The sequence below is a fragment of the Mirounga angustirostris genome, unplaced genomic scaffold, assembly GCF_029215605.1.
Source record: "Mirounga angustirostris isolate CCGP_5_RB_7025 unplaced genomic scaffold, mMirAng1.0.hap1 SCAF_11, whole genome shotgun sequence".
Classification (NCBI taxonomy): domain Eukaryota; kingdom Metazoa; phylum Chordata; class Mammalia; order Carnivora; family Phocidae; genus Mirounga; species Mirounga angustirostris.
The window spans coordinates 16,992,573-17,003,590 of record NW_026991719.1 but is presented as its reverse complement, the minus strand read 5'-3'; the positions used below and the strand labels follow the sequence as shown (position 1 = coordinate 17,003,590).

The following is an 11,018-nucleotide window of genomic DNA, read 5'->3' as shown; positions in this document are numbered from 1 at the left end:
CTTACTCTGCAATTGTTTCTTGACCTTGGCTACACATTAGAATCATCTGGGAGTTTTTTAAAGAAATCCTGATGCCCTGGCCACACCCCAGAACAATGACATCAGAGTCATTGGTGGTGGGACCCAGGCATTAGTGATTTTTGGAGTTCCCCAATATGTAGCTAGGGTTGAGAACCATTGACCTAGAGAAAACCATGACCAAAGATTCATTCATCATGAGATGTTTCTGACTCCCAATGGCCTTGTCATCCACATACAGCTTCACATTATAACACCTTAGCTACATATGATGCTCTGCCCCTAGCAAATACTTTCTTCCTTATTAGGCCATCAGAACACAGATAAACAGTCCAAGCAAAGACCATCCCATTTTCCTGATGAGAAAACTCATACCCACCGACATAATATGGATTAACCAAGATTATGACTGAAATATAGACAAGTGAAGTTTTGCTTTCAGGCAAAATCCCACAAACCAGCCATAGCTCCTTTATTTGAAACCTAAAGACAATGAAATCAGAAGTATTTTTTCCAATGGAGGGTGAAAATAAACAGGCCTGGAGGGACTATTAGGGGAAAGTCAGTATGGATTTAGCATCAGCTTAGAAAGCCTAGTGACTTGGTTGCTAATTCTAACCATCCTTGACTGTCCATTAGCCCAGTATTTAGCCTGTGTATTTTCTAAAGATAAGAATCATCTATTTCTCATCAGAGTCTGGATTTGCAAAACAAAGGCCCCTTCCCCAAAATTGGATCAAAAGAGGTTTTGGGCTAGGATATTAAAATATTACACATGTCACAAACATGGGACAACCATTCCCAATCACTGTGTAAAATATTCCCATTTCCCAATTATAAGAGAGTTTTACAGAAGGCCTGTACTCTTACTGCCTGCTTTTTTCCAGTCCACAGTAGTTTCAGTTGTATCCTCCTCCATCTAATTCTTTGATGGCTGTTGGCACATTTTCCTCTTAGATTGGAAGCTGTTGGATCTAAAGTGTAGGTCTTTGTCAATTGCCATCAAATTGTTTTACGGTTATTTGAGAGTCATGCTGTTTATTTAATTTTTAAATGTCCTGAAATATCAGGTGTGCAATTTGTAGTGGAAATGTAACGATAGACCATTTTTTTTTAAAGATTTTATTTATTTTTTAGAGAGCGAGCGAGAGAGAAACAGCATGAGAGGGGAGAGGGTCAGAGGGAGAAGCAGGCTCCCCGCTGAGCCAGGAGCCTGATGTGGGACTCGATCCCAGGACCCTGGCATCATGACCTGAGCCGAAGGCAGACGCTTAACCATCTGAGCCACCCAGGCGCCCTAGACCATTTTTTTCTAATGGGATTTCAACAGGGATGAAACTAGAGGGATAAATCTGGCTCTCTAAGTCATTAAAATATAGGGCATGCTGGTTCCAAAAAGGTTCCTAATAAGGAGAATTATGTAGCAAAGAAGAAAAAAAATACAGGTACTCAGTTATCATAACTACTTATTCCAGAAAAAGATACAAGTTATAGATTTTGATGAAGAATATATTTTTTTATTTTAAATCAATAAATCATGATCTTGTTCAGTTGTGTTTAAGAAAAGATTTTTCCCGGGGCACCTGGGTGGCTCAGTTGGTTAAGCCACTCACTGCCTTCGGCTCAGGTCATGATCCTGGAGTCCCGGGATCGAGTCCCCCATCGGGCTCCCTGCTCGGCGGGGAGCCTGCTTCTCCCTCTGACCCTCCCCCCTCTCATGTGCTCTCTCTCAAATAAATAAATAAAATCTTTAAAAAAAAAAAAAAGAAAAGATTTTTCCCTATTGAAGAAACCAAAATAGGTTTGGTTTGTAGTTTACTGGAAAAACCCATCCAGGCCATTTGTTGACAAAAAGCATATAAAATTTACCAGTATCCAAACAAGACAACACTCTGCTTTTATTTTTTTTAAATTACTGGTGATGGGGGTATATTTATGTGTATGGAGGGAAGATGTCATATTTACTAGAAGGAAAATGTAATCTTAAGGAAGGACAAGAAACAAACTGAAACTTTTACTGTACACGTGAATCATGTTTGGACCAGGGCAGCTGACAATTTGTAAGGCTAAACTATAAGTTTTTTCATCCTTTGGATCTCAAACTTTCAACTAGTTTTATATAACCATCCAATGCCAGTAGTTTTTTTTTTTCCTTTTATTATGCTTTTCTACCTTCATTCATTAACAATGATCACAAACAAATCAAGAAAGAAAATTAAATGGGTAATGCTGGATATATTTATTTTTACAGTATAAAGATATCTTAAGTCAATGCCTAAAGGAAGGAAATTCATTTGCCTTAAGTAGTGTATGGATAGTCTCATCACTACATCTCTTTGTTTTTCAACAAGACACTCTTAGTCATATTTAGAGAGCTATGATCACATCCATTAAATGAGGCCAGTTATAAATATCAAGCAACCCTCTCTCCATCTTCATTTGCTTCATTCATTACTTAAGAGCAAATTTCACAGGAGGCCAGCTTGTGGTTAAAATGCATGTGAGACTGTAACCATAATCCATGAGAACATAAAGGTCTAGCTTTATGAGTTATAGACCTGTGTGATGTCATTTGACGGAGGAAGTCTATCCGTTTAGCTATATTTCTTCAGTCTTTTTAAAGTAGCTCATTAAGTGGAAAATGCTCTTTTTTAAAAGATTTTATTTATTTATTTATTTATTTATTTATTTATTTATTTGAGAGAGAGAGAGAGAATGACAGAGAACACAAGTGGGGAGAAGAGGGAGAAACAGGCTCCCCGCTGAGCAGGGAGCCTGATGAGGCACTGGATCCCACATTAACCAACTGAGCCACCCCAATAGCTGGGATCTTAACTGGAGTCCTAAGAAGCATTTTCTGGGGCATCTGGGTGGCTCAGTCCCTTAAGCATCTGCCTTCAGCTCAGGTCATGATCCCGGGGTCCTGGGATCGAGCCCCACATCGGGCTCCCTGCTCAGTGAGGAGTCTGCTTCTCCCTCTGCCCCTCCCCCCTGCTCATGCTTTCTCTCTCTCACTCTCTTGCTCACTCTCTCAAATAAATAAAGTCTTAAAAAAAAATCCCAGCAATCAAGATTCTCACCCCAAAAGGCCTTGAGCCAGTTCCTACTCATGCACTGGAAACATGAGCTCCACAGAATGAGGGTTCTTTTCTGAAGATGGGACATCAAGTGCTCCTGGAAGAATAAGGAGTTCTTCACTGAGAAAATGATCTGTGTTGACAAGCATTATAGATTTGTTCAGTGTCAACTTAGCTAAACTAAAACTACATCTCTCCAGAATTTCCTTCCCTGCATAGTTCTGGGTTAGTGTGAGCCACAAGAGACATTTTATATCAGATTAAGAAAACACAAATGAAGCAGAGCCGTCTTCTTATCCTGAATGATCAGGATAGTGCACAGGGTGTTGTTACAGCTCACACAGGTTCTCTTTTATCTCTGCCTTACCCTTTTGATGTGGGGTAGCCGCTGGGCTCACAGATCCTCTAGCTCCTGCCTCCTACAACTGTTCCAACTCCTGGGACAGTTGAGTATTTAGCTTTGAGATGAAGGGTGCTAACTTATGTAGGAAACCCCCATCATCAGAGATGGAGGCTTAAAGGTCATGGTGAGAGAACAACATGGTTCCAGTTCATCTTTGGGGTACCAGTTCAATCTTGCAGGTTCTAATTTACCTTTGTTTCCTCTACTTCATGTTTGCCTTTCCTTCTTGAATGCTGGCCCTGAGGGTTTGGGCTCCAGCACCAGACTCAAAAGCAACAGCTTCACATGGGCTGTTTAACAGCTTCCACAATTGCATATGGTAAAATTCCTATAATAAATCCCTTAATATTGCTATCTATAGATATAGATATTAATACATTTATGTAGCTGAAAGAGAAATAGTAATAGGGAAAGTGATGAAGATGAAGAAAGGCTAGATACCTCCTACTGATTCAGCTTTCCAGATGAAACCCTGACTGATGCTAGAAGCCTGGACTCTAAGAACTTGGAGGAGCACCTCAAGGGGAAGGAACTTAACTGATAGTAACTAAGGGAAGCATCTTAGACCTGAGTGTCCGTTCTTCTGCCACTATCTCAAGGTCTGGCTCCATTGCTGATTCCTGCCCTTTGTTCAAACTACAGACTGTCTTATTTTTTGACCCTGCCTTTACCCCTGCACTTGATGACATCTCAGCTTGCCCTATTGACTGTTGTTGCCTTGACTCCTGTTTCTGGCCATTTTTCCTTGAACTTATTCCTGGATCTTCCTTCTGTGTGTGTGACTGCATCTATCACTGAAGTCCTCTTGCAACCTTGGGGCCTATGATAATACATTTGTGGCCACATCTCCTGCCCCCACTGTCCCCTTGTCATAGTCTGCCACTATCTCTGGAAAGCAGTACCTTAACCTTAACCCTCTAATATACTGACTTCTGTGCTAAGAAAAATATCACACAGAAAGCTTGAGGTGGGAGGTGGTAGGGTGAGTAGTGAGGGATTCAGAATTGTGGTGAACAAAGAAAGGCAAGCCTAAGTAGAAGATCACACTGATAGCAACAGGTTAGCCAAGGAATATCAAGAAAGCTGGCATGACTTAAGAGACTCTGGAGAGCTGTGGTTGATGTTCTTTTTTTTTTTTTAATTATGTTCAGTTAGGCACTGTATAGTACATCATTAGTTTTTGATGTAGTGTTCAATGATTCATTAGTTGCATTTAACACCCAGTGCTCATCACAACATGTGCCCTCCTTAATACCCATCACCCAGCTACCCCATCCCTCCACCCCCTCCCCTCTGAAATCCTGTTTCTTTCCTGGAGTCCATAGTCTCTCATGGTTCTTCTCCCTCTCTGATTTCTTTCTATTCAGTTTTCCCTTCCTTACCCTGTGGTCCTCCATGCTATTCCTTATGTTCCACATATGGGTGAAACCATATGATAATTGTCTTTCTCTCCTTGACTTATTTCACTTAGCATAATCCCCTCCAGTTCCATCCATGTCGATGCAAATGGTAGGTATTCATCCTTTCTGATGGCTGAGTAATATTCCATTGTATATGGACCACATCTTCTTTATCCATTCATCTGAAGGGCATCTCGGCTCCTTCCACAGTTTGGCTATTGTGGACATTGCTGCTATGAACATTGGGGTGCAAGTGCCCCTTCTTTTTACTTCATCTGTATCTTTGGGGTAAATACCTAGTGGGGCAATCACTGGGTCATAGGGTAACTCTATTTTTAACAACTTGAGGAACCTCCATACTGTTTTCCAGAGTGGCTGTACCAACTTGCATTCCCACCAACAGTGTAAGAGGGTTCCCTTTGCTCCACATCCTCACCAATATTTGTTGTTTCCTGTTTTGTTAATTTTTGCCATTCTAACTGGTGTAAGGTGGTATCTCATTGTGGTTTTGATTTGTATTTCCCTGATAGCTAGTGATGTTGAGCATTTTTTCATGTGTCTGTTAGCCATTTGTATGTCTTCTTTGGAGAAGTGTCTGTTTATGTCTTCCACCCATCTCTTGACTGGATTATTTGTTTTTTGGGTGTTGAGTTTGAGAAGTTCTTTATAGATCTTGGATATCAGCCCTTTATCTGAAATGTCATTTGCAAATATCTTCTCCTATTCTGTGGATTGCCTCTTAGTTTTGTTGACTGTTTCCTTTGCTGTGCAAAAGCTTTTTATCTTGATGAAGTCCCAAAAGTTCATTTTTGCTTTTGTTTCCCTTGCTTTTGGAGACGTGTCTTGAAAGAAGTTGCTGTGACTGATGTCGAAGAGGTTACTGCCTATGTTCTCCTCTAGGATTTTGATGGATTCCTGTCTCACATTAAGGTCTTTCATCCATTTTGAGTTTATCTTTGTGTATGGTGTAAGAAAATGGTCCAGTTTCATTCTCTGTATGTAGCTGTCCAATTTTCCCAGCACCACTTATTGAAGAAACTGTCTTTTTTCCATTGGATATTTTTTTCCTGATTTGTCAAAGATTAGTTGACCATAGAGTTGAGGGTTCATTTCTGGAGTCTCTATTCTCTTCCATTGGTCTACGTTTCTGTTTTTGTGCTAATACCATGCTGTCTTAGTGATTACAGCTGTGTAATATAGTTTGAAGTCAGGCAACGTGATGCTCCCAGCTTTGGTTTTCTTTTTCAACATTCCCTTAGCAATTCAGGGTCTTTTCTGGTTCCATACAAATTTTAGGATTGTTTGTCCCAGCTCCTTGAAAAATGCCAGTGGTATTTTGATAGGGATGGCATTGAAAGTGTAGATTGCTCTGGGCAGCATAGATATTTTAACAATGTTTATTCTTCCGATCCATGAGCATGGAATATTTTTCCATCTTTTTGTGTCTTCCTCAATTTCTTTCATAAGTGTTCTGTAGTTTCTAGAGTATAGATCCTTTACCTCTTTGGTTAGGTTTATTCCTGGGTATCTTATGGTTTTTGGTGCTATTGTAAATGGAGTCAATTCCTTCATTTCTCTTTCTACAGTTACATTGTTAGTGTATAGAAAAGTAACAGATTTCTGTGCATTGATTTTGTATCCTGCCATATTGCTGAATTGCTGTATGAGTTCTAGTAATTTGGGGGTGGAGTCTTTTGGGTTTTCCACATAAAGTATCATGTCATCTGTTGAGAGAGAGAGTTTGACTTCTTCTTTGCCAATTTGAATTCCTTTTATTTCTTTTTGTTATCTGATTGCTGATGCTAGGACTTCTAACACTATGTTGATGTTCTAAAGAAAGAGGAGTTGAGGAGCTCAACACAAACCTCATATGCTTCCTAAGTCTGAAGAGAAGCTGCCTTGGGGTGCCTGGCTGGCCCAGTTGGTAGAACATGTGACTCTTGATCTCAGGATCATGAGTTCAAGCCCCATGTTGGGGGTAGAGTTTACTTAAAAAAAAAAAAACCTATGAAGAGAAGCTGCCTTGCAAACAGAGTAATTGATAGGGCCATTCTTAGCAACTGGGACAGTGTGCCATGTCTTAAATATGACAGCACATTGCTCTACCTGAGCATCCCTTTGTAATGGGTAAGCTAGAACTGAGATTTTTCTTTTGTTTATAATGATTTTGACCTCTAAAATTTCAACCTGAAGCTCAAAGAAATAGCCTTTTGTGAAACTTTTTTTTAAAATATTTTATTTATTTATTTGACAGAGAGAGACACAGTGGGAGAGGGAACACAAGCAGGGGGAGTGGGAGAGGGAGAAGCAGGCTTCCTGCAGAGCAGGGAGCCCAATGTGGGGCTCGATCCCAGGACCCCGGGATCATGACCTGAGCTGAAGGCAGACACTTAACGACTGAGTCACCCAGGCGCCCCTGAAACTTTTTTTTTTATTTATTATTTTTTTTTATTATGTTCAGTTAGCCAACATGCAGTACATCATTAGTTTTTGATGTGTTCAATTAAAAACAAAGCCTCATAAGAAAACAATTAAATTTATAACAGCATCAAAAAGAATAAAACAATTAGTAATAAATTTAATAAAAGAGTTCAGAACATATACTCTGAGAACTAAAGAATAGTGTTGAAAGAAATTAAAGAAGATCTAAATAAATGGAAAGACATTTCATGCTAATGAATGGTTAAGATGACAGTATACCACAAACTGATCTACAGATTCAATGCAATCCCTATCAAAACCCCAGCCAACTTCTTTGCAGAATTTAATAAGCTCATCCTAAAATTCATGGGGAAATGAGAGGGACCCCAAATAGTCAAAACAATCTTGAAAAGGAAGAGCAAATTTGGATGATTCACATCACCCAATTTCAAAATTTACTGCTCAGCAACAATAACTAACAAAGTGTAGTACTGGCATAAGGATAGACTGATAGATCAATGGAATAGAATTTAGAGTTGAGAAATAAACCCTTACATTTACAGTTAACTGACTTTTGACAAGAGTGTCAAGACAATCCAGTAGGGGAAGCAATAGTCTTTTCAACAAATCATGCTGAGACAATTGGATATCTACATGCATAATAATGAAGTTAGAGCTCTACTTCACATCATATATAAAAATTAACTCAAAATGGATCAAAGACTTTTTTTTAAAGATTTTATTTATTTATTTGACAGAGAGAGACAGAGAGAGAGAGCACAAGCAGTGGGAGCAACAGAGGGAGAGAGAGAAGCCGGCACTCTGCTGAGCAGGGAGCCTAATGTGGGGCTCAATCCCAGGACCCTGGGATCATGACCTGAGCCGAAGGCAGATGCTTAACCGACTGAGCCACCCAGGCATCCCACAAAATGGATCAAAGACTTAACTGTAAGAGCTGAAACTATAACATTCTCAGAAGAAAACAGGTATTAATATTTGAGATCTTAGCTTAGGCAAGATATAATATCAAAAACAAGCAACAAAAGAAAAACATAGATCAATTAGACATTGTCAAAATTAAAATCATTTGTGCTTTAAAAGACACTATTAAAAAATGAAAAGGCAACCAGCAGGATGGTAAAATAATTTTGCAAATCATATATCTGATAAAAGAAACTTAAGGTATATTTTTAAAAAACTATTGCAACTTAATAAGAGACAAATAACCCAATCTAAAAATGAGCAAATAATCTAAATAGACATTTTTCCAATGAAGATATACAAATGGACAATAAGCACATGGAAAAATGCTCAAAATCACTAGCTATCAGGATGATACAAATTAAAACCACAATGAGATATCACTTCAGAAGCAGTTAAGATGGCAGAGGAGTAGGGGGATCCTAAGCTTGCCTCATCCCTTGAACACAGATAGATAATTATCAAATCATTCCGAACACCCAAGAAATCAATCAGTCCTCAGACTGAGAGAACAAAACTGCAAGTCTATAAGTAGAAAAGCAACCACCTTCTGGAAGATAGGAGGTGCGGAGTTGATTTAGGGGAGATAAGAACTATCTTTTCTGGTTCCCCAGTGCCTTGTCTGGCTACCTCTCATGCAGAGGCTCACCCATGTTGAGAACGTCTTCCATCCAGTGGAGTGTGCCTACTGCCACTGTGAGAGTATGATGGGTTTCCAGTACCGATGCCAGCAGTGCCACAACTACCAGCTCTGCCAAAACTGCTTTGGGTGTGGCCATGTCAGCAGCCCTCACAGCAACCAACACCAGATAAAGGAGCACTCCTCTTGGAAGTCCCCTGCAAAGAAGCTGAGCCATGCAATTAGTAAATCTTTGGGGTGCATACCCACCAGAGAACCCCCGCATCCTGTTTTTTCCTGAGCAACCAGAGAAACCACTTGACCTTGCAAATATAGTTCCACCTCACCCACCGGCTAATATGAATGACACCATGGTGAACCACATGTCCTCCGGAGTGCCCACCCCACCAAGAGCAACCGAAGGAGTCCACTTGTGAGTGGTGCCTGGGGTGGAAGCTCTTCATTTGTGACAAGCAGTGAATATAGTGTTGAAGCAGATTAGGCACTTTTGAGACTTTTTAAAAAATATTAAACAATATTTTGATGATAAAAAAATTTATTGTTTTTAATCGCATTTAGTCACATAATTTATAATAGCACAGGTTTATAAAAGATATTTAAGAATAGTTGGTAACAGTCTTATCTCAGATTTTCTTTGAAAATGGAGAATAAGGGAGTTAGTTATGAGTTAAAGAATATTTCAGGATGACAAGTTGACTATAAACACAAAAGGTACACTGATAGCAATTCTACAAACAGCAACTATGAATGTAACTTTTTTAAGCCTATTGGTTCACACTTTTAAAAGCACCATCATTTCTTTAAAGTTAAGTACTGTAAATGGTTCATGAAAGTCTACTGTGGACAATGATATATTCAATCCACCTAGTTGGGGGGTGAGGGGTAAATTTATGTGATCATCCAATTCAGATTTGGGTTCAAAAATCAAACTGTGTTCCAAAACAGTCACAAGTAGCATCATCAGTTCCTCAGATAATACAGCTCCCAAAACTCTCATCCTCTTGGTGACCCTCCTTTTCTGCTTTGACTTACACATGCCTTTCTTTTAAAGAAGCAAAAAGTATAAAAAGTTCACCAAAATTCTGAAAGTCACAGTTTGTATAGCACTAAATGATGGTAGCTTTGGCATCTGACATTACAGTCAATTTTGTTAGAAATCTTTTCTTCATTCTGGGTCAAGGCAAGGTAAGACGGGATGAATAAGATTCCCAAAGGCAGAGTCTTGAGTTATGAATTATCCAGATGAGTGTACATGTGCATGCTGCAAAGCTGCCTTTTGTTGGTCTGCAATATGTTGCTGCTCAGCATGATCCTGGAAGTCCTTATTAAGAGAGTGTCTCCAGAGTGCAGTGCTCACTCCAGGCTGTTTAGTTGAAGATTGGTTCTGCATTAGTAGAGGGACAGAGGGGAGGGAGCCCTGCTTAGGGAGACCACCACAAGGTATTATAAGTGGGGAAGTGCAAAATCTGAAGTTTTAGAAGTCTGCCACCACCAGGGTCATGCCTGGCTTAAAGGTGTTCCACTGGGGAAGGAGGGCAGAGACCTGGGAGTGGAAAGCATGGTCTGAAGATCCCCTGGGTCACAAGAATGGGTGCTGCCAATGTGCTGTACTGTTCCCAGACATAGGGGTAGGGATTCCAGCTGAGGGCAGCAAACCTGGGTGCCGGCTTTTTGCTCTGCCCTGCCATAAACTATGAACCACTGCGGGGTCGTGGGACCACTTTCCTGGCACAGGCGGCAAACAGCAAAAGTGCAGTGACACCCTCCCCCAGAGGATCAGTGCAGGCCGGCGCTGCTGGAGTCCCTAAAATTTGGAGTTTTGAAACCTAACCACACACCTGAGATAAAACAGCTTGGACATAGGCAGGGTGAAGGGAGGGATCTGAGAAGCTGGGAACACAAGAGGGGTGATTGCTCTTTTGTGAGAGCTTCCTGAAGAGTGGTAGGCAAGAACTCTCAGCTCTGGGTTAGAGAGCAGGGCGCCATCATTTTCACCCTGCCCTTCAGCTTGTAAGGCTTCAGGGAGCAGAACAGGGCCACCTAGTGGTGGCCAGAGCCACTTACACCAAGCCCTGCCC

The 11,018-nt window shown here is 40.4% G+C and overlaps 1 pseudogene; it reads right to left on the bottom strand.

The window, feature by feature from the left end:
• Positions 1-10,105: 10,105 nt before the first annotated feature.
• On the bottom strand, positions 10,106-10,330 carry LOC123852337 (SOSS complex subunit C-like; annotated as a pseudogene).
• Between the last annotated feature and the right edge of the window lie 688 nt (positions 10,331-11,018).